Source organism: Equus przewalskii, chromosome 24, assembly GCF_037783145.1.
Source record: "Equus przewalskii isolate Varuska chromosome 24, EquPr2, whole genome shotgun sequence".
NCBI classification, from domain to species: domain Eukaryota; kingdom Metazoa; phylum Chordata; class Mammalia; order Perissodactyla; family Equidae; genus Equus; species Equus przewalskii.
Window position 1 is genome coordinate 26,125,071 of NC_091854.1, and position 19,741 is coordinate 26,144,811.

The window sequence follows — 19,741 nt, forward strand, 5'->3', positions numbered from 1 at the left end:
TGAAGAAGGCCACCCTACCCTTTTTATCCTTATTTAGAATCTCCTAATCTTGGTCCCTTTCGGGTCCCTCCCTCTCTGGCCTATTCCCCAGCACAGGACTGCGAGAGCGACTTGGATGCACCTGCAACCATCAATTACGTGTGGATGGGGAGGAGTGGTGGCCGTGAGGACCATGATTCTTTACTACCGCAACATTGGTTAGCAGGAAAAAGAGAGTCGGGGGTAGAAACTGGACACCTTAAAAAGTGATTTTATTCCTTTGAAGCGCAGGTCCAATAATAAAATGTGGGGAAGTAACAGTACCACCTCATTATTTTATCATGAAAATAAGATAAGATAATTTGTATAAAAGGGATTTGCATACTGAAAGGCATTGTACTTTATGCTAGTCATTCCTATTCCACTTGTAATGATTACTTTTGAGGTGTTGTGGTAGTTTCCCAAGGCTGCCCCAACAAATTATCACAACCTGGGTTACTTAAAACTACAGAAAATTATTCTTTCCCAGTTCTGGAAACTAGAAGTCTGAAATTAAGGTGTCAGCCGGGCCAACCTCCCTCCAAAGGCTCTAGGAGAGCATCCTCTTCTAATGGCTGTAGGCATTCCTTGACCTTGTTCCTTGGCTTGCAGCACAACACTCCAGACTCTGTCTCTGTCTCCCCGTCACCTTCTCTGTGTCTGTCTCAGATATCCTCTACCTTTCTCTTATAAAGATATTTGTCATCGGATCTAGGACCCATCCAGATAATCCAGCATCATCTTTTCATCTCGAAATCCTTAACTTAAGGACATCTGCAAAAAGCCATTTTCCAAACAAGGTAATATTCATAGGTTTTAGGAATTAGGACATGGATGTATCTTTTGGGGAGCCACCATTCAACCCACTACATATATACTACAATTATTTTTCTTTCCTTAAGCTCAATATGCCACCCTCTGATTCTCTAACTGCCACTTGCCAATAGGTTTAAGTTCTAAATCCTTTATGTGCTAAATATGGTCTTCAGTCCACAAGTCAGCTGTGCTTTGTCCCTCAAACAGCTACACAGAACTTTCTACCGTTTCCAGAACATTCCCCGCACTTTCCCACCCCTGTGCCTTTATGTATGCCATTCTTGTTGCTCACCTGCCATCTCTTTCTGGACTTCATCACTGTGTCTCATCCTCTTCTGTGAAATATTTACTCATCATCAATAAAGGCTGCTCCTTCTTTTCTTTTCAAATCTGTTTGATTTCTTGGGTTCCTACCCTTGATTCTAGCGCTTACCACAGGCTGAACGTCACCATTGTAGCTGAGCACTGTTTGCTTTTCCATTAAACTGAGGTGTGTTTTCATTATGTCCTAAGGATACTCAGCTTTGTACTGCCCACTTCGTGAGGCCCACTACCAGGCACACAGTAGGTTCTCAACAAAGCTTGGTGAACCACAGGGAATGATTGACAGCCCTCCACTCAGGCTCCTCCAGTCTACTACTTTGTTGGCACAGCTGAAAGAAGGGCCTGGCAGTCTTATTCTCCTTTCAGTGTTGCAGAGTCTACTATACATTTGTCTTATTCTCTTCATTTAAGCATTTCATTATTATTATTTAGAAAATTGACTTATGGGCCCGTTTCCTTCCTTTTCTCACTCGGTTGTTATTTTGTGGTGATTAATTTCTGTATATTCCAGGATTTTCTACTATGAAAGTGATTTTTCTTTGATGGAGAGTATTTTATCTGATGACAAGTCTACAGCTTTACTGTCAGTAATAACATATTTCTTACATCATCTGGCTTAACACTGTGTGTGAGGGAGGGGAAGGCACATAGAGGTTGTATGGTCTCCATTTTCTCCTCAGATCTCAGCTCTGTGCTTTGATTTAGGTTTTGCCTTTTTGAAGTACAATATATTTGTTTTTCTCTTTATTTCCCCCATCCCTTTTGTGGCTAAAGTCCTTTTCAGTAGATTAGATTAGATTCAAAATCCAAAATTAGGCTTGGGACGAAGACACAGAAGATTGAATGTTGTCCCCTTTCCTGCATACTGCCAATGCTATATGTGGTAGGTACATACTTGCTTTCATGATTTTTTTAAAAGATTTTGCCTTTGAAGTGAAAATTTTCTCAGATTCCCCTAGATTGAATAGCCATACTCACATACATCTTGAAATATAAGTTCTTTAAAGGTCAGAACTGCCTGTTGCCCATCTTTAATCACCATGCTAGCACAGAGTCTGGCACATAATAAGTATTCAAAAAAAGTTAGATAAACCAATGACTGCAAATATCGGTCTTGGGAACTGGCACAACACTAATAGACAATGGATACCTCTGATTTCTGCTTCTCACTATAATACCTACTCAATTTTGTGAGTGATAGTATTTTTATTGAATCTGTCTCTTTTTCAACAAGACATCTGGAAAAGCCCAAAGAAACTCTTGATTAGAACCAACACATTTCACGGGACCTGTTCTGCATGACACACGTCCATATAGTATCAATGCCGAGGTCTATGTATTTTCTTACTGCTCCCCCAGTCCTCCTTTGGGAATTTAAAGTCCACTTAGGTCTGTGGGCATTTGCATAACAAGACAAAAGGCCACCACACTCCAAAAGCAGTCTTCTCCAAATATCACCATCTGCCAGTGTCCCACGTTTCAGCCCAGCACTGAAGCCCCCCAGCTCCGAGCAAGATCTCCAGGGATCGCCTAGGAGACTATCGGTCCTTTTCTCTCAGTTTTGTTTGTAAATCTTTCCCGGGAGGTTGGGCATCAGTCTCATCACATATGTCACTCTTTCTCCAAGAAGGAGTCCATTCAAACTTCACTAAACTGTATTCCTTGTGTATACCCTTACAGTGTGTCTAAGCTGTCCTACCTGTTTCCTTCCACCGGTCCGACATACATATTTGCAATAAATAGTCAAATATCAAAATGATCAAGTCCAGGTCCTCACCACTTTGTCACTTGGGCTTGGAAAGATTTGTCCACGATAAACTGGTTCACGTATTACAATCACCTCCCAGTAAGAGCTTGACATTCTTCGTGGAGTGCACAAAATCCCATATGGCAGTGGTCCCCTGCAGAATGCTGTGCTTGCCTCCCTCGCTCCTCTACCACCTTGAAATTGAAATACAGAGCTGAAAGGCAATTCCTGTGTTAATGTAGGCACCAAACTGCCTGCATTACATTTCGTGTCTCACCTCCGACAGGAAACAGATAGAATCTTATAAGAAAAGCTTAGCACATTGTGTTCACAGTGTCTTTACTTCCTCAATTCAATACATTTACAGTTACAAAATAGATTTTTTTTCAGCAAAAGGCATATAAAAGAATAAAAATGTAATCTCTGGTGGTTCAATCTATATTTCCTGTCACTCGGTTAGAGCTGTGAACACTTGGTCATTGGTTCCTGCACAATAAAAGAGGCTGACAGGCAGAACGAGAAGACAAAGCAGCCATCCTTCAAGGTCCAGCCATGGTGTATATATAGCAGAAAATACGCCTCTCCCCAACTCCTGCAGCCTGCCTGCCAACAAAGAAGGAAACACTTACTGTCCAGGATAGGAGCTTGGGGTTTGGCAGTGATCCAGCAGAGAAATAGGGACAGAGGTCTGTAAGATAAGAAATAAAATTAAAGTTAATCTGAAACAGGCTTTGTATCTAAAGAACCATGCTAAAGAAAATTAGAGAGAAAATTGGTAGCTCTGGATTAATTTTGCAACCAAGGCTGCACCTCCAAGGGAAAGGCTGCTGCCACTGAGATGTGGACAAGATGTCCTCAAAGTCCTTCCTACTCAAAGATCACTTTGGATGTACTTAAATTTCCTGCCATTACTGTCCCTGTATCTAGCGAGTCTGTTGAAATGTTGAAGAGTCTAATACTGAATCACTGAAAGATGTACAGTTACAGCCCCCAAACAATTGATGTGAACTTTATGTATTTTCTCTTCTTGGTTATTTTTTCAGCTATGTCTTCTCCAGGCTTTTCATCCACATCCCTTAGTTCAGGTCCTTAGCATTTTTCATGGGGTTGTTGCAGTAACCTTACAAACTGCTTTCTGCTTCTACTGCAGTCCTCTGCAAATTATCCTTCACACAGAAAAACGCAGATCTGGTCTTGTTTCCTGTTTAAAACTCTTGAAGCACTCCCCATTGCCTGTAGGGTAAAATCTGGGAAAAAGCATGAAAGCCCTTTAAAATCTGACCCTTGCTTATCTCTTCCTAGCCCTCTACCCCTTAGAAGTTCTGGCAGTTGCTCCAAAGCACAATCGTGCTCCATGCTTCTGTGGCTTCTCCCACATGGTTCTCCTTTAGCCTGGGAGATTCTTCTCCTCTTCCAAGGCTGATCAATTTCAGTTCATTCGTTAAGACTCAGCCTGGGTGCCGTTTCTTTGGGAGTGCTTCTCCTTTTCTTGGAGTGAATTGTATATACTATGTGCGTTACCATAGCCTCTGGTTTCCTCCCTTCATCACAGCTCATCACATTGCATCCCAGTTGTGGGCATAATTGTCTGTGTCTCCCACTAAACAGCAAACAATGTGAAGGCAGGGACTTTATCCCCAGGATCCGGTGGCACATGTGAGGTACAGAGCAGGTGTTTAATAAACATTCTTTGCATGTATCCACACACTCTTGCTGGGCCATATCCTTCCTTGGGCATTTTCACATATATTATGCCTCTTAATATTTCGAGGAACAAATTCAATCCTGTCCCTTTGAACAGCAGTGGTCCAATTCTTGGAGAATTCTTCAAGCATCAGGTTGAGGTACAGGTGAGCATTATTACCTCAGAAAATTCAAGAAAGAGAGTATCCTGAGATGGGAAGTAGATAATGAAAGGGGAGACAATTAAGAGAGGGGATGAAAAAGCAGAGCTCTTAAAACTTTACAACTCTGATGTTATAACAAAATAATTCTCTTCTTATTCGAAATCATAGAGGGAAAAAGGAACATGAGATGGTATTACTGGGTAGTGTTAACTCTACAATATGTGCACTATTCTATGTGATTTTTTTGCATTAACTCATTCACTGCTCAAAAAAACACTAGGAGATAAGCGCCATTAGTATCTTCATTTGACAGATGAGGAAACTGAGGTACAGAGAAATAATTTTCCCATGTACATAGCTAGTAAGTGGCATAGTGATGATTATAAACCGAGGCAGTATGAAACCAAGACACTATGCTCATAACCACTCTACACGACGTAGTTAAAATGCAGAGAGGTTGGTACTGGAACAAGCTGTAGCAGTGCCACACACTCTGATGCAAATTGATGGTCAGGGAAGACTTCACCAAGGAGGTAAGGAATGACCAAGTCTTAAAGGAACAAGAATTGACCAAGGGACAGGAAGTGTAAGAGTACTTTAGGAAGAGGGAATGGTGGCATCTGTAAAGATGAGGAGGATGTCAAGAAAAATCTACCATCTTGGTCTGGAGCTGCATTTATGGCTGAATGTCAAGTGAAAGGGAGAAGGAGAAATATAGGAAGACTAAGATGGGCAGCAGTGCGGATTACCTGAGTCCACACCTAGTAGTGTTGGCCTGGGTTGCCCAGCAGGGATGTGGGGGAAGTCTGCTTTGATAAGACCAGAGTAGCCCTCACATGAGTAGACTAGGCCATAAACCTCAACTGGGTACTTCCTAGAGCCAGCAAAGTCCTGGGATGCTTGGGAGACACTAAATGCACACTATGGGGTAAGAAATACCTGTAGACAGCATCTTCCCACCTTTTTATTCAATAATGACATGCAAGTTCAAATAGTTTAAGTGATATAACCAAGGCTGTACAGCTCCTTAGCATTAGAAACTGGGAGATGAAGTATTTTCCTTTGAAGAGCTGATAATCTTTCAGAGAGAGAAAAATTAAATATAGGAACATACTGAAATCAATAACAGCACAGCATTTCAATAAATGCAAAACAAACAGAAACTGCACGTTTTAAAATCTAGGTGCTGAAGGATTGACTGAGTAAAGATGGAAACAAGGAAGTCTGGAAGTCATCCTGGAGCAGGTTAGTTTTTAATCAGGCTTTGGTGAGGTGATGGAGCTTGGCCGGATCAAGGAGGGACTGGGAGAAAGGAGCTCCTGAACGGGAGCTTGTCTAATAATACTATGGTGTGTATATACCAGTTCGGTTGGTTGTATGGGTAGGCAGCTTGATACAGTGGAGAGAGCACAGACATGGGAGTCACAGAGGACTGAGGCCAAGCTGCTGCATTCATCAGCTGTGGGATCACGGGTGAGTTCAGTTATTTGAGCCCAAAGGTTGTCATCTATAAATGAGAATAGAGGTTCTTGACACATGGTAGTTATTATAATTGTAGTCACTTTGTAGCAATCTAATACACAGAAGAGATTGATGTCACTGGGTCTCCTCTTTTTTGCACTGTCCACTGAATAAATGCATGAATGAATAAATGAGTGAGTGAATTCCCAGATTCTTTTCAAACCCACCTGAGCAATGGAAATGTGGCACTCACCAGGCGTGATCTGGTAGATTGTACCCCTTTGTCCCTAACCTCCTCTTGTGTAGCTTGCCTAGGAGAAGAAAGGAAAGGAGAAAGAGTCCCCAAGACCAATGAGGGCTGAGGACTGTTTGATGAACCAAACAGAAAACGGAAGAGGTGTTCCACAGCCTTCGGACCCCTATCTCTAACCTCCTGAGAAACATGCACCCTCATCAGATCCGTGGACAGAAGAGCGTTTGATCATTACATGTTGTACCAGGAGCACCTGGAGTTTTACTTCTCCACAAACTAGAGGGAAAGAGATCCAGCATCTATGTCTAGGGCTTCAAGTCATATCCAGTGAGATATTTTCTCAGGTTTGGCTCTGAAATACCTAAATGTGGCTCCCGTCTACACTCTGCCAATTTTAAAGAGAATCTGGAAGGCTCGAGTCCTGTTGGCACCCTGATGACTAATCAGTAAACTTGGAAAAGAGATTCCACAGTATAAAATTTCACAAAATCTCAGGATAGGATGGGACCTAATGTCATCTAGTTTAAGGGTTCCCAGACTCAGGAATTTCAAGAACTAGTAAAATTTCAGAAAGAAAAACAAAATAAAAACAAAAATAGGCAATTGACCTAGGGTGGCTGTATTAGTTTTCTAGGGCTGCCGTAACAAATTACCACAAACTAAGAGGCTTAAACAACAAAAATTTATTGTCTCCTGGTTCTGGAAGTCTGAGATCAAGGTGTCAGCACATTTGGTTCCTTCTGAGGCCTGTGAGAAGGAATCTGTTCCATACCTCTCTTAGCTTCTAGGGGCATGCCTGCATTCTTGGGCATTCCCTGGCTTGTAGATGGCATTCTCCGAGTGTCTTCATCTAATCTTCCCTTTGTATGTGTCTGTCTCGGTGTCCAAATTTCCTCTTTCCTGAGGACTCAGTCATATTGGATAGGGCCCACCCCCTGCTCTAATGCGCTCATTTTAACTTGGTCACCTGCAAAGCCTCCATTTCCAAATAGGGTCACATTCCCAGGTACTGGGGATGAGGACGTCAACATCTTTTGGGAGAATTAATTCAACCCGTAACAATGGCCAACTTATAATTTAGTTAAGTAAGGACATTAAGAAAAAATGCTAGAGTCTACTCTCCTCGTTATTTCAAAAAGAAGATAGTTTAACACCAAACATTTGAGAACTGTTATCATCCCACTACAAAGAGCACTCCTTCCCAGAAGAAGCAGCTGTAGTCTTGCATCAACAACCTGAGAGCATGGGCTGCGTGGCTCTTACGTCCTGATCTTACTCTGGGTTGGCAGGGACTCTGGCGCAGACCCGCAGGGATCTGTGGAAAGCGTTTCTTTGGTGCGCTTGGTCCAGGACGACTGCTTGATGGCTGCTGAGACCCCTCTGGATGCATCTTAGCCTGACCTTTGGTACTATGGTTCTCGTATGCAAGTGAAACAGACTGTCCAGAGGTTACACTGTCACTTAATGTCACACTTCAGTATCTGAAGTTATGTGAGGCCTGGTTCCTTTCCTGTTCTGTATTTTCTCCCTCAAATATGCTATGGGCTGTTACTGTGAAACCCAAACTGTTTTTGTGAAATCTCATTGCAGGGAGTGAGCAGAACACTCTAAAACATCTTTGTAGCATCTGGAATCCAAATTTCAGCCTTGTCTCTCCCTTCCCTGTTTACAGTGATGCTGATTTAATCAATCCTTACACTGGATTTTGTGTGAATGATCTTGGAGTTGTATAGAATGAGGAGTAGCCACCATTCAAAGGCAATGATTGATCAAAAGCAACCACTTGAATTCTAGGACCACTCGTCTCTTATTGGGGCAGAGGGAAGCTCACTTGAACCTTCAGAACACTAACCACATTACCCTTGGATTGGTAGAGTTGCTATTCATGCCCAGCAACTGGCTTGCTGGAAAGTCCTATTCATACACAGGGGGTGGACTATCCACTGTCAAGTAGTTTTGAGAAAATAAGAAAAGGATGGGTGAAGATTATGGCTTATATATGATTTGGTCATTTCTCCTATTTGTCATTTCTTTTTCAGAATTCTATCCTCTCACTTCTGGTGCTGTGTAAGTATTCTGAGTTGAATGTCAAGAGAAAAACCTTTAAGGAGAGAAAAATATAGGAATATTAAGAAAGCCATGCTTTAGGTGAAGAAGATTGGATGAGGTAGCTTTACCCCTGCCTCTGCCACTGAATAGTTTCATGATCTAGGGTGTGATGTTTACACTCCTTGAGTCTCAGTTTCATCATTTATAAAATGGAATTAATAACATCTACTTCATAGGGCTGTTGTGAGGGTTGATGGATCTCTGGTGGGGATGGAAGTGGGGTACAGGGAGGGCCGTCAAGAAGGAAAGAGTAAGCTTAATGTACTTTTGCCTAAACTTGAGGCTTGATCCAAACGGCACAAGAATTGTGGTTCATGACAGCACTTTAATCTTAAAAAACCTAATTTTCTTTCATGAGTTGAGCGATCATGTAACACATTTTTTGAAAGAAATGATGAGTTTACCTTCAACAAGAGTAGAAAATAACCAAATATGCTTCATATCAAACAACCAGAAGGCTAGTGAAACAGGTCAAGTTATTCAAGATCACAAAAGAAATTAGGAATTGAATGTAGTTTTCTGGCAGACTTGCAGGCTCAAAGTGCCATTTGGTATTTAACAGAGTTAAACTGATGATTATCGCAAAATGACGTAAGAAATAAAACTTATCAGGCCCTCCAAAAGGTTACTTTCCAAGTGACCAGAAGTGAAATGTGCTTCTTTGCATCTATAATTTCATTATAGAATAAGGCAAAAGACATGCATCAGTGTTACTGTTATATGTAGATTAAAATTTTTTATTTGAAGAGTAAAATGGTCAGATTGAAGAAAATGTTAACTAGGATTTGGAGAATGCAGAGGATATAATTCAAATATCAAGGAAGCTACCAACAAATGAACTTTGTTGCTTTTACTCTTAGCAGCGAATGTACTTTTGACTGGAACATTTGGAGGATTTCATCTTGGCAGCAATTTTCAAAGGAATTTTTCCTGACTTATTTGAACATCTTGTATAATAAAATCCTATCCATTCACGGAAAAGTCCTGACTATTCAGGGAAGAGGTCTTAGTCACGTAAAAGGCATTTCACATTCCTGCATGAACACTGACTCTGAACTCAGGGAGCTGGATTCTAATTAAAATTAGGGTTTCTCTCTACAATCCTGTCACCTAACTGGAGAAGGCATATATTGGGGAAAGTCCTGGAGAGGTTGCCTCATTAGGAAATTACAGGGTCGCAAGAAAAAAATGCATGCTTAGCTGAACAACCGAGATCCTCTACTTCAATTCCCAGCACATCTGCCCAGTCTTGAAGTCTTTCTTCACTCCACTATCCCACAGCTGAAACGAGAGGCAGTGTGCTGGGGGAAAGGCATCAGGCTGTTCTAGATTAAATCGCAGTGCGGCACATACTTAGCTGCATAACTTTAGAAAAGTCTTCACTGTTCTGAGCCTCAGCCCCCTCTGTATGATGGGAAAACCACTCTCTATTGCATGGGGATTACCAAGAAACTTAAACATGGTGATAGAAGGTGCCTGGCACCCAGTGGGTACCTACCCTCCAACTACATGGGGAAGACAATGATCTGGGAAGCTCTGGCTTGGAACTAATAGACTCGAGCCGATTTGAGCTGTTTTGTTTTGTTCTTAGTTTAGCTCAAGTTTGTACTCAGTAGTGACTGAGTATGAAAGGACAAACAGTGGACCTTGTTTCTGCTTTCCAGGAGCCAATTACCTATCCACAGAAAGCACATAGATGAAATGTTATCTAATGTATATTGCAAGATCCGCTGTAGATATATAGGTATTATGTTATCTGCTAGAAAGATACAAAGGTAAACTAAGAAATGTTCTTACTTTAATGGAGGCTACAATGAGCGGAGGATGGAGACAGAGGGCGGGCACGTTTCTCCTTGGAGGGCCTAGTGTCATCTATGTGAGTTCTACGTGAACACAATAGACATACTTCCATCATAGCCATTTCTCTCTCTATACTTCTCATCTGAGCTTGACTGTACTCGGTGCCAGCCATGCTAAACAGATGTCGGCAGGTGGCAGCCACCCTTGGAAGCTCCCACTCTGTGCCAGGCACTGTTCTGAGCACTTCGAATACACTATCTTGTTTAAACCTCAGAGCAAACCTGTGCAGTCGGGTTATTATCAGCATTTTACAGATGAGAAAACACGAGTCTGGAGAGGTTCACTCGTATGCCTCAGAGCAACAGCCAATGAGTGATAGAACTGGGGTGGAAATGCAGGTCTGTGTGCCTCCAAAGTCTTTTTGCCCCTGAAACTCCATGTTTTACTACCTGTCCCCTGTGTATTTCACACAGGAGACCACACAGTCTGTGCTCCAAAATACTTATTCATAGAATGATTATAAAGAAGTAAATTACTGGTCTCAAGCTAGCCCTTTCAAGGTGGACTCAGACCGTTTCTGGATTTGCCCTTCCCAGTGGAGTGTGATTTCATAGGAAAGACTGTGTTGATTTGCTGCATTCCCATTTCTAAGTGCAATCCCAGATGTTTTTTCCTAAGACTCACAGCACGTGTCTCTTCAACTCGGTTCTCCAGACTATATAAAGCATTTGCTAAGTGTTGTTAGGACCTTTGGAGATCTCTGTGGATGATCTTACACGGCATAATTTTGTAATCTTCCCTTCCTCGGGCTATGAGTAAGGTTGCAAGAAAGACCATGCTATTTTTATGATTGTTGTTAGAGAAAAAGAACGCTATGCAAGTCTGCAAGCTCTAAAACAAGCAGAACGTAGCAAGAGCGCAGTTCCGGCCCTGGGGGGCATCTGACCCCAAACCACAAGTGGGTGTATTTTGGCACTGCCTCTGTTTCTGTCCCCTCGAGCAGTAGCAGACGATTGATGTCTCCATATTTTACAGCTGGAGGGAATTTGTGCTTGCTTCTTTTTTCTTAAGATTCGCCTGTATCAGTTAGAGTGAGAGACAGAGAGAAAGCCTCTGCAAAGAGTAGCAAGGAGTGAGGGAGGGAGCAGTGCTAGAAAGTTAAGCCTTTAAAATTTATTTTACTGTTTCTGGCTGCTGCATCAATATCTAACTGTGAGTCTGAGGGTGACATCTCCAGTTGTGGGTGAGTGTGTTTATATCAAATGAGAATACAGGAAATGCATTCCAAAATCAAATGGAAATAATTTTTGAATCATTGCTCTTTCATTAAACAACCATTAACTGAGTGCCTGTGTAATGAATGATGGTGCCTGCCTGCTAGATGCTCACGGTCTAGCGTAAGAAATAGACAAAGATAGAGGGAGGTAAGTTTTATGACAATGGGCTACCTGTTGTACACAAAATCTGAAAGAGTGCACTTCATCCAGCCTGGTGGGGAGGGGGTCAAGGAAGCGCAGCCTGGAGAAGGTAACGGTGAGTTTTACAAGATGAGTATAAGTCACTGTGGGAAAGAAGCTGGTTGCAGAGAGGATAGCACACAAATGAGTGTGAAGAACATAAGAGGGCTTATTATGTTTAAAATAGGGAAATAACAAAACAAAAACTCCTATGGAGGCATAATTGGGTGCCCCTTCATTTAACTGCAGAGACAAAAACAAGAGCCAGATTTTGAAGCTAGTTATGCCAAACTAGGGAGTTTGGACTTTGTCCTAAGGAGAGTGATTGAAAGATTATTAGTAGGAACATGATAAAAACCATTTTCTCTTGTAGCTACATGGAGAATAGGTCACAGAAATCTACGTGTGAGGAGAACAGACTGTTAGAGCAAGAAAAGGTAGTGTCTGTGGGGATGGATATCTAAGTGGTAAAACTGGTGAGGCGCACCAACTGCCCGGAGAAGGTTAGATGGAGCCTGGCAGCTGAGTGGATGGTAGGGCCATTTACCAAGATAACGTCTGCAAGAGGGAGTTTGCGAGGAGTGGCACTCAAGGTAGATTGAGGCATGAGTTAATGCCCAATTCTTGGCTGTTTTTCTGTCTATTTCTCTTATCCTCCACTATTTTGCAGAAGTTAGAAGATTGATTTGAGAAATCATTTCAAATCTCAAATCTGCCAGTTCCTGGCTTTCTGATCTTAAGAAGACCACTTACCCTCTACAAGCCTCAGTGTTCTTATTGGTAAACGATGACAAGAACACTTATGTCACAGGGTTGTTGTAAGTAATGGTTAAAAGAGAAAATGCACTTTGAGTGCCTAACACAAAGTGAGCGTTGAATAAATGCCAACTATTATTATTGTTGTTGTTATTGTCTGTTGAATGCTCACTGAGTACGGGGTCTACACTTTCTTCAACTTTGAGTCCCTCAAGGGCCTTGTCTTGTGGTCTGTACATAATAATGTGTCAAGAACTGATTGTTGAATTGAGCTGAATTGAAATGGTAGAACATAGGAGCTCCAAAGAAAGTTTCTGAAAGAGATGGGGAAGGATTCCTGCCTGCCTAATGTGCAGCTTCAGATAAGTAAATCACATAGGGAAGGGCAAGAGTGACATTTGGGGATGAAGGAGAGGAAAAGAGTAATGCCATTGATTAAGTAAAATGGGAGGTGACTCCTCACAGTGAAAAAAGCCAACTGGCCCAAGGGGAGGAGCCTGAGGCGTCTTCACGGACACATGGGCGTTCAAGAGGAATTGGTGATCTAATGTTTTTCTTCTTAGCTCAAGGTTTTACGTCACATCAGAAATCACGCAGCATATCATCACTGCAAGAAAAAAACTATAGGGCATCAACTGTATAAAAAGAGTTAAATCCTAGCCTCAAATAGAAACCTAATCCGAGAACTGATCTATTATTCAGTTGACATCATGATTCCTCTTATTTTTCTTTGAGTCATGTGATTTTTTCTGAATGTGAGCCATGTTAATCTTTACATATAAACAAAACAAATACAAGTTATTGCTTTTGCATCTTCAAACTAAACTTGTCCAACAGAGAAATAAAATAATTATATATTTATCAGTAACAGAACATGAATAAAGTATAAACTAACAAGATGGAGCACAAGCTGAAGGGGAAACTCTCTTTGTGCACTGGTTTTCGATTTTTCGGGTAATTTGCATGTTGCTAAGGGGCAAATTCGGACAGATCTAGCTATTCTAGGTCAGCAGCACATAAATCTAAGCCAAGGTGGCATGAAAAATGGGAATAATTTCTTTAACACCAGGTAAATTCAGCCGCTCACGCATTTTGTTTTCAGCAAACCTCCCAAAGTCTTGCAGTGCACTATGGCCCACTCTATCCCAGGGCAGCTGCAAACTGCAAGCACTCTGTTCACAGAACAAGGGTGCCAGACAGAGGAGAGGGTAGGGATCCCCGAGGGAACCAAATGCATGGGTAAACTACAGCACTTCTGTATCCCATGCCCTACATTGTCTTTCCATTGGGAAAAAAAAAAATCCCCAAATGCACAAATTAAGGCCAGCTTCTTCCTGCAGAATAATACCAGTCTCTTTCCCAGCGTCTTAGATGAATTTAAAAGCCGGGAGGTTGACTGGAAAATCATGATCAACACAGAGACATTTTGGTGTTCCTGAGCTTCCTACCCCTCTGCATGGTTTTCCTTAGGCGTCTATTATTTATTCTCTAAATAGAGGTTTTTCAGAGGCTTTGGATGTGCCTGTGATCATAAAAGCCCATCTCCTTGGTGTCCTTCATGCCTGTAAAGTGTCTCCAGCAACACAGCCAAGCCTGTTGCTTGTTCTGCTCAGTCAGGTAGCTTGTTGGGCCTGTTCTCTGCCTCCTGGAAACTCAGCTTGGAGAAAGGCCAGGGTGTCACTTGCCAGCGTACATGGTACAGTTCTGCTGATTTTCAGAGTCAACACCCACGGCTTTGCACACTGTGATTACCACCAAAATGAAAGATGGATGGGAACAGTGTTGTGGCTTCATGGCTTTCCAGCCAGATGAAACCCTTGTGAAGCTGCCTTTTCCCACTCTTATTTTGAGTTACTCAGAGAGTTCTAAATGGAATCCTATATCCAAACATAATGGGAGAAAGAAAATATTTCTCTGCTCTTGTTTACAGACTCGTCTATAGTTTGTGTTTGAATATGAGTTTTGGCATATTATGAAACCCAGCAAAACCACCCAGCTAGAAAATGAGAGCTGCTACAAATCAGGCAGCTCAAATGTAAAACAGATCTTTAAAATCTGCTTTATATTCTCTAATGCACCACAGAGAAAATACCAAGAATTTGGAAATTTAAAAACAAAGAGATTATTTAGGGACTTCATTAGAAAATAAGTATCAAGAGCAATAAGCACAATCTATCTTCTCTTGAACCTAGAACTGAACTGAAATGAAGCCAACTTCAGTTATTCCCTGGGCAGAGGACACATCAGGAAGATTGGATTCGGGAATCTGAGACTTGCTTTCCCCCTCCTCTGCCCCACCACACACACACACACACACACAGGATACTGTTCAACAGGGACAAACATACACACATTTGGGTGAAATGACAAATTATAATAATGATCAACTACATGCAGAATGGTCAGCGAAAGAGCTCGGACGTCCAAGCAGACCATAACCCGAACCTTTAACATTTAAAAGTCTGTAGCAAGTCATGTGTGAAAAGTTCCAGGAAAGAAAGTATTTACTAAATTCTACACTTGGTCCCTTTTGTATTTCAGGATTCTGTAGAATTCTAATGAAAATGAAGAAAGATCTGAAGTGCCCTAAGAGTCCCTGTAAATGCCCTTTCCCGTTTCAGACGGCCTCAAGCCCTCACCTTTAGCATTTAGAGGGGCCTTGACATCATGTTTAGAAGGGCGTTAACGCCAGGCTTCAGCCAGCTCTTCATGCCCACAGGCAAAATTGTAAACTATTTTTCTAAGACTTCCAGAGTTGTCGTGATCTGTGCCAAACTATCTTCCTAGTTTCATCTTGGGGCCCTCATTCTCACAACCCTTATGTTCCAGCTTTCTCCAGTGTTAGCTTCTTCTTCCTCTGAAGTAGTCAGGAGAAGGATTTAAGAACTTGGACTCTGGAGTTAGACAAACCTGCATCCGAGGGACAGTTCTGCCATATACCAGGAGTGAAGCCGTGGCAAGTCATTTCACTCATTCACGCTTTCTTGAATTCAACAGTATTCGTTGAGCATCTAGTGTATGTGCCAGACTTTGTGCTGCACATTGAGGATGGAGCAGAGAACAGTTAAAGTTCCTGCACCCGTTAGAGCTTTCTTCTAGTTGGAGGAGACTGAAAATGTCTGATAAGTATCACGATGAAAACTAAAGCAGGTGAGGAGGCAGAGCGCAATGCAGGAGTGGAGAGGAGAGAGGGCTGCGTTTGCCGCACACTGGACGAGGAAGGCTTTTCTGATAAGATGACATTTGAACAGAGACCTGAATGAAGGAGGAAGTGAGCCTTGCTGCCATCTGGGAGACAGGGGTCCAGGCAGGGGGATCTGCAAGGGAGCATTCTGGGGGTTTTTGAGGAGCAGCAAAGCGGGGAAAAGGTGGCTGTAGAGTGATGGGTTCGAAAGTGAGTGGTAGGAAATGACGTCACGGAGGAGTGGAGGGCAAAATCCTGCAGGATCTGGAAAGCTGTGCTAAGAACTTTGGGTTTTAATGCAACTGAGATGGGAAGCTGTTAGAAAGTTTGTGGAGAGCGCTGACATTATCTGATTTGTTTTTAAAAGATCACAAAGAGACTGAAAGTAAGACAATGAATGACAGAAGCAGAGAGACCCGTGCAAAGGCTACTGCACAAATTTGAGAGAGAGGCGAGAACAGCTTTGACTGGAGTAGCTGTGGAGGAGATGATGAGGCGTGTGTGGTAGGATGACTTCAGGGTCCTCTGCGGGAAACACTCCCTGCTGTCACTGGATCCGTGATCATATGAAGTGGCTCTGAGGATTACACGAGGTTCCTTAGGGTCAAGCGCACAGGGCAGGTCGTGGCACACGGGAAGTGGCTAAGACAGAGACAGGGTTGTTTCTGCCGTCTCCTCTCTGCAGCCTCCCTCACCATTCGCTTCCACCTGTCCTCATCACCGGCACAATCCCTCCACGCTGGGTTCGCACTGCATGATCTACACCGCACCGTGGCTGCGTTCGTCACAGTGTACATCCTCGCTCTTTCCTCAAGCTTTTGTTTTCTCAGCTAGAATGTGAGCTTGGTGAGAAGGGTGACTTTGCCTCATTCTTGAGCCTTCAGAGCCTGACACAGTGCCTTACATATCAAAGTTTCTGAATACATGCTGGTTGAATGAATAAATGAATGAATGAATGAGCTTAAATCCCACTTGCTCCACAAAGTTTTTTCAACTTACCTTCATCTCTACCTTTACCTGTTGTTTGTATCAGTCATATCATTTAACATATGTGTCACTTAACCTATATTATTTTGCATATAAAATTCTTAATTTTTTGCATCTGTATCTCATTTCCAACTCGATCGTAAAGTCTGATGGAACAGGAATTGTATCTCTTATTCTTTGTATATCTCTTAGAGTATTATGTACGTACATGGGTCAATTACCATTGTACTGTTAAAAGAAAAGCTTAATGAATACATGCACAGATCGACTTAAAATTGTTTGATAGACAGTGTATTACACATTTTTGATGGACTGAATGAGTGATCATGGTAGAATATAATTTCCGTTGTTTCAGAGAAACCACAGGGAATTCCAGAAGCACAAGCCAGAGAAATTTTAGAATGTTCGGAATGATGACGGACAATAGAAGCCAACTATCATTTCAGCACTTGAGACTTAATTAAAACTTAGCTCATTCCTGGTTGCTAATGGGAGGAATAGAAAAAGTCTGACTGTTTTGAATCAGACAGATTTGGGTTTTGGTGTTTTCAGGAAAATGACCTCGGAATAGTTAGACTGTTTGATGAAAGATATGCAGAATGCAATGGGGTATCATTGTAATATCTAGAAGAGTTATGGACCAAATATAGGAAGAATGTAACAAAGAGAGAGGAGCCCCCTTGAGTTCTTATCTATAGGAACTTAGAAACTTGAGGGAACTCCTGCCAGTTGGAAGACATTTAAATGTCTCAGCCAGCAAATGATGCAAAATTCTATCAAGGGACATAACAGCCTAAGGGTGGGTTGGGTGGGGGAAGTGGGTTCAGATCTCTGTGAGTGGACAGAAGAATTAAGTATATATTTAAATTTGAAGGACACAGGTGGCGAGACCACCCCAATTGAAGAGTGTATTAGTTTTTTTATTGCTTTCTAACAGATCACCACAAACTTGACAGCTTAAAGCAACACAAATTTTTATCTCACACTTCCTTTGGGGGAGTCTGGGTATGGGTGAGCTGGGTTCTCTGCTCAGGGTCTCACCAGACTGCCATCAAGGTGTCATCGGGGCTATGATCTCATCTGAGGTTTGAAGGTCCTCTTCCAAGGCCAGCAGGAGGGTGCTGTTGCTGCTTCTTATCTCTTTTAAGGCCCACCTGATTAGGTCAGGATTGCCCAGGAAATTTCCCCATTTGATTAATTCTCATTCATTCTATCCGGAAATTCATTACATCTGGAAATTTCTTTTTGACATATAACGTAACAATCACAGGAGGGATAACCCCTCATGTTCATAAGTTCTACGCATACTGAAGGGAAGACCATTATAGAGACTGTGTGCACCAGGGGCAGAAATCTTGGAGGCCCTCTGAGAGCTCTGTCTACCACAGAGGGCACTGACTTAGGGAAACAGGGCTCAGCGTGTTCCAAGAGCATCGCAGATAAAGGTCCATTCATGTCCAGTTGATAACCTGGTTTTTAAGAAACCTCAGCAAGCTGAGAAGACAACCCACAAAATTACTTAGGAAGGTAACATCAAAATTGTTGGGGATGATATAGCTGTGTCCTTATCTTTTAATGATGCAAAATTTAGCATTATGTACAAAAACAATGAAAATATAAAAGTTATAGCAATAAATTATCCTTAGGGATCTGTGTTTATTTTGAATTTTAATTATTTGTACTGTTTAAGAAAATTAGGTCTAGTACAAATTAGAATAACAGGTTAACCTTGTAACTCCAAGTTAAAATGAGTAATTGAGTCACTGCTTTAGCTTGTCATTTCAGATTGAAATCTTGCTTGGAACATATCTATAAATTTAATTTATAGATATAAATTTAATTTAATTTATAGATATAAATTTAATTTAATTTAACGTCATATCTATAAATTTAATTTATTAGATTTATAAGAATTACTTAAGTTCTTGAGAAGTTTGTTACGTCATGCGACTGAAGTACTTAAAAATATATATATATACTACATTAATAAATGTGGCAAAATAGTCAAGGAACTTAACTTGTAAAATCTTCCTTTAAAGTAATTATAAAATTTGCTAGATTTATGAATATATTAATAAAATTTATAAACTAACATGCAAACCTAAGAAAAACAAAAGTTTCAAATAAATTGAACACTCATTTTGCACCAAAATAACTTTGAATAGCCTTTCTCTGGGCATAATAATTGCCCTCAAGAACATAAAAATACTCATACTTAACAAGTTTCAACTCTGCTATTTTGTGTGACTTTCATCAAGTCACTCAACTTCTCTTCGCCTCAGGTTCTCATCTGCAAAATGGGAGTCCTCATATTAACTGCACTATTGTTCTAAGGAGTAAATAAGATATTATGCGTAAATTGCTCGGCACATGTTAGGCTCTCAATAATGAGACCTTAAAGAAATAAAAAGAAAGCTGGGTCTTCTCCTGAAGAGAAGGACAGAAGCTTTGCTTGCAGTCCATCCACGTCACAGACACTTCAAAGTTCAATCCTTCATGGACCCTCTTCAATAACAATTCGTTTGTTACCTTTCCAGGCACAAACGATGCTTAGAGAATTAATTTTAATGCCAAAGGTAGCACAGTAACCCACGCCAAATCCCAGGAGAGGCTGACCACACCCTTTAGATCTTCGCCAGAAGGTGGCTGCAGGAAAGCAAGAACAAACAATGTCCCATTTCTGTCCTTGAAACCTGAAGCTCAGAGGACAGAAAGTGAGCACCAGGCTTCAAGGACTCGATGCAACCAGTCTCTGAGCCAATAGCTGGCACCAAATTACCGGAATGGGATGTAAAACACTGGGGGAAGGGACAAGTTAGTATTCCCCCTAGGCTAATAGTCGCCTGGTGAAATGTCACTGTACTTGTGTCAGAAGGAGCGGAGGAATGCAAGCCTGTCTGGGCAGACTGCGAACAGAAAACCCAGGAGAGAGTGGACCCAGTCCCTCGGCAGGACTGAGAAAGCAGTGTGCTTAATATAGAC

At 41.7% G+C, this 19,741-nt stretch overlaps 1 protein-coding gene and 1 long non-coding RNA gene across 6 annotated transcripts in view; one reads left to right on the forward strand and one right to left on the reverse strand.

Annotated features, from left to right (window-relative positions):
- The window catches only part of PTGER3 (prostaglandin E receptor 3), a 245,129-nt gene that overhangs the window by 130,273 nt on the left and 95,115 nt on the right, over positions 1–19,741 (forward strand). The gene's annotated exons all lie outside the window — the stretch shown is intronic.
- LOC139079158 (uncharacterized) overlaps positions 1–19,741 on the reverse strand; it is a 73,685-nt gene that overhangs the window by 3,429 nt on the left and 50,515 nt on the right. Inside the window, exons 2-3 of the long non-coding RNA XR_011532507.1 lie at positions 3,535–3,593; positions 2,936–3,099 (exon numbers count right to left, since the gene is read on the reverse strand). This is a non-coding gene — a long non-coding RNA (uncharacterized lncRNA). The remainder of the gene's footprint in view (positions 1–2,935; positions 3,100–3,534; positions 3,594–19,741) is intronic.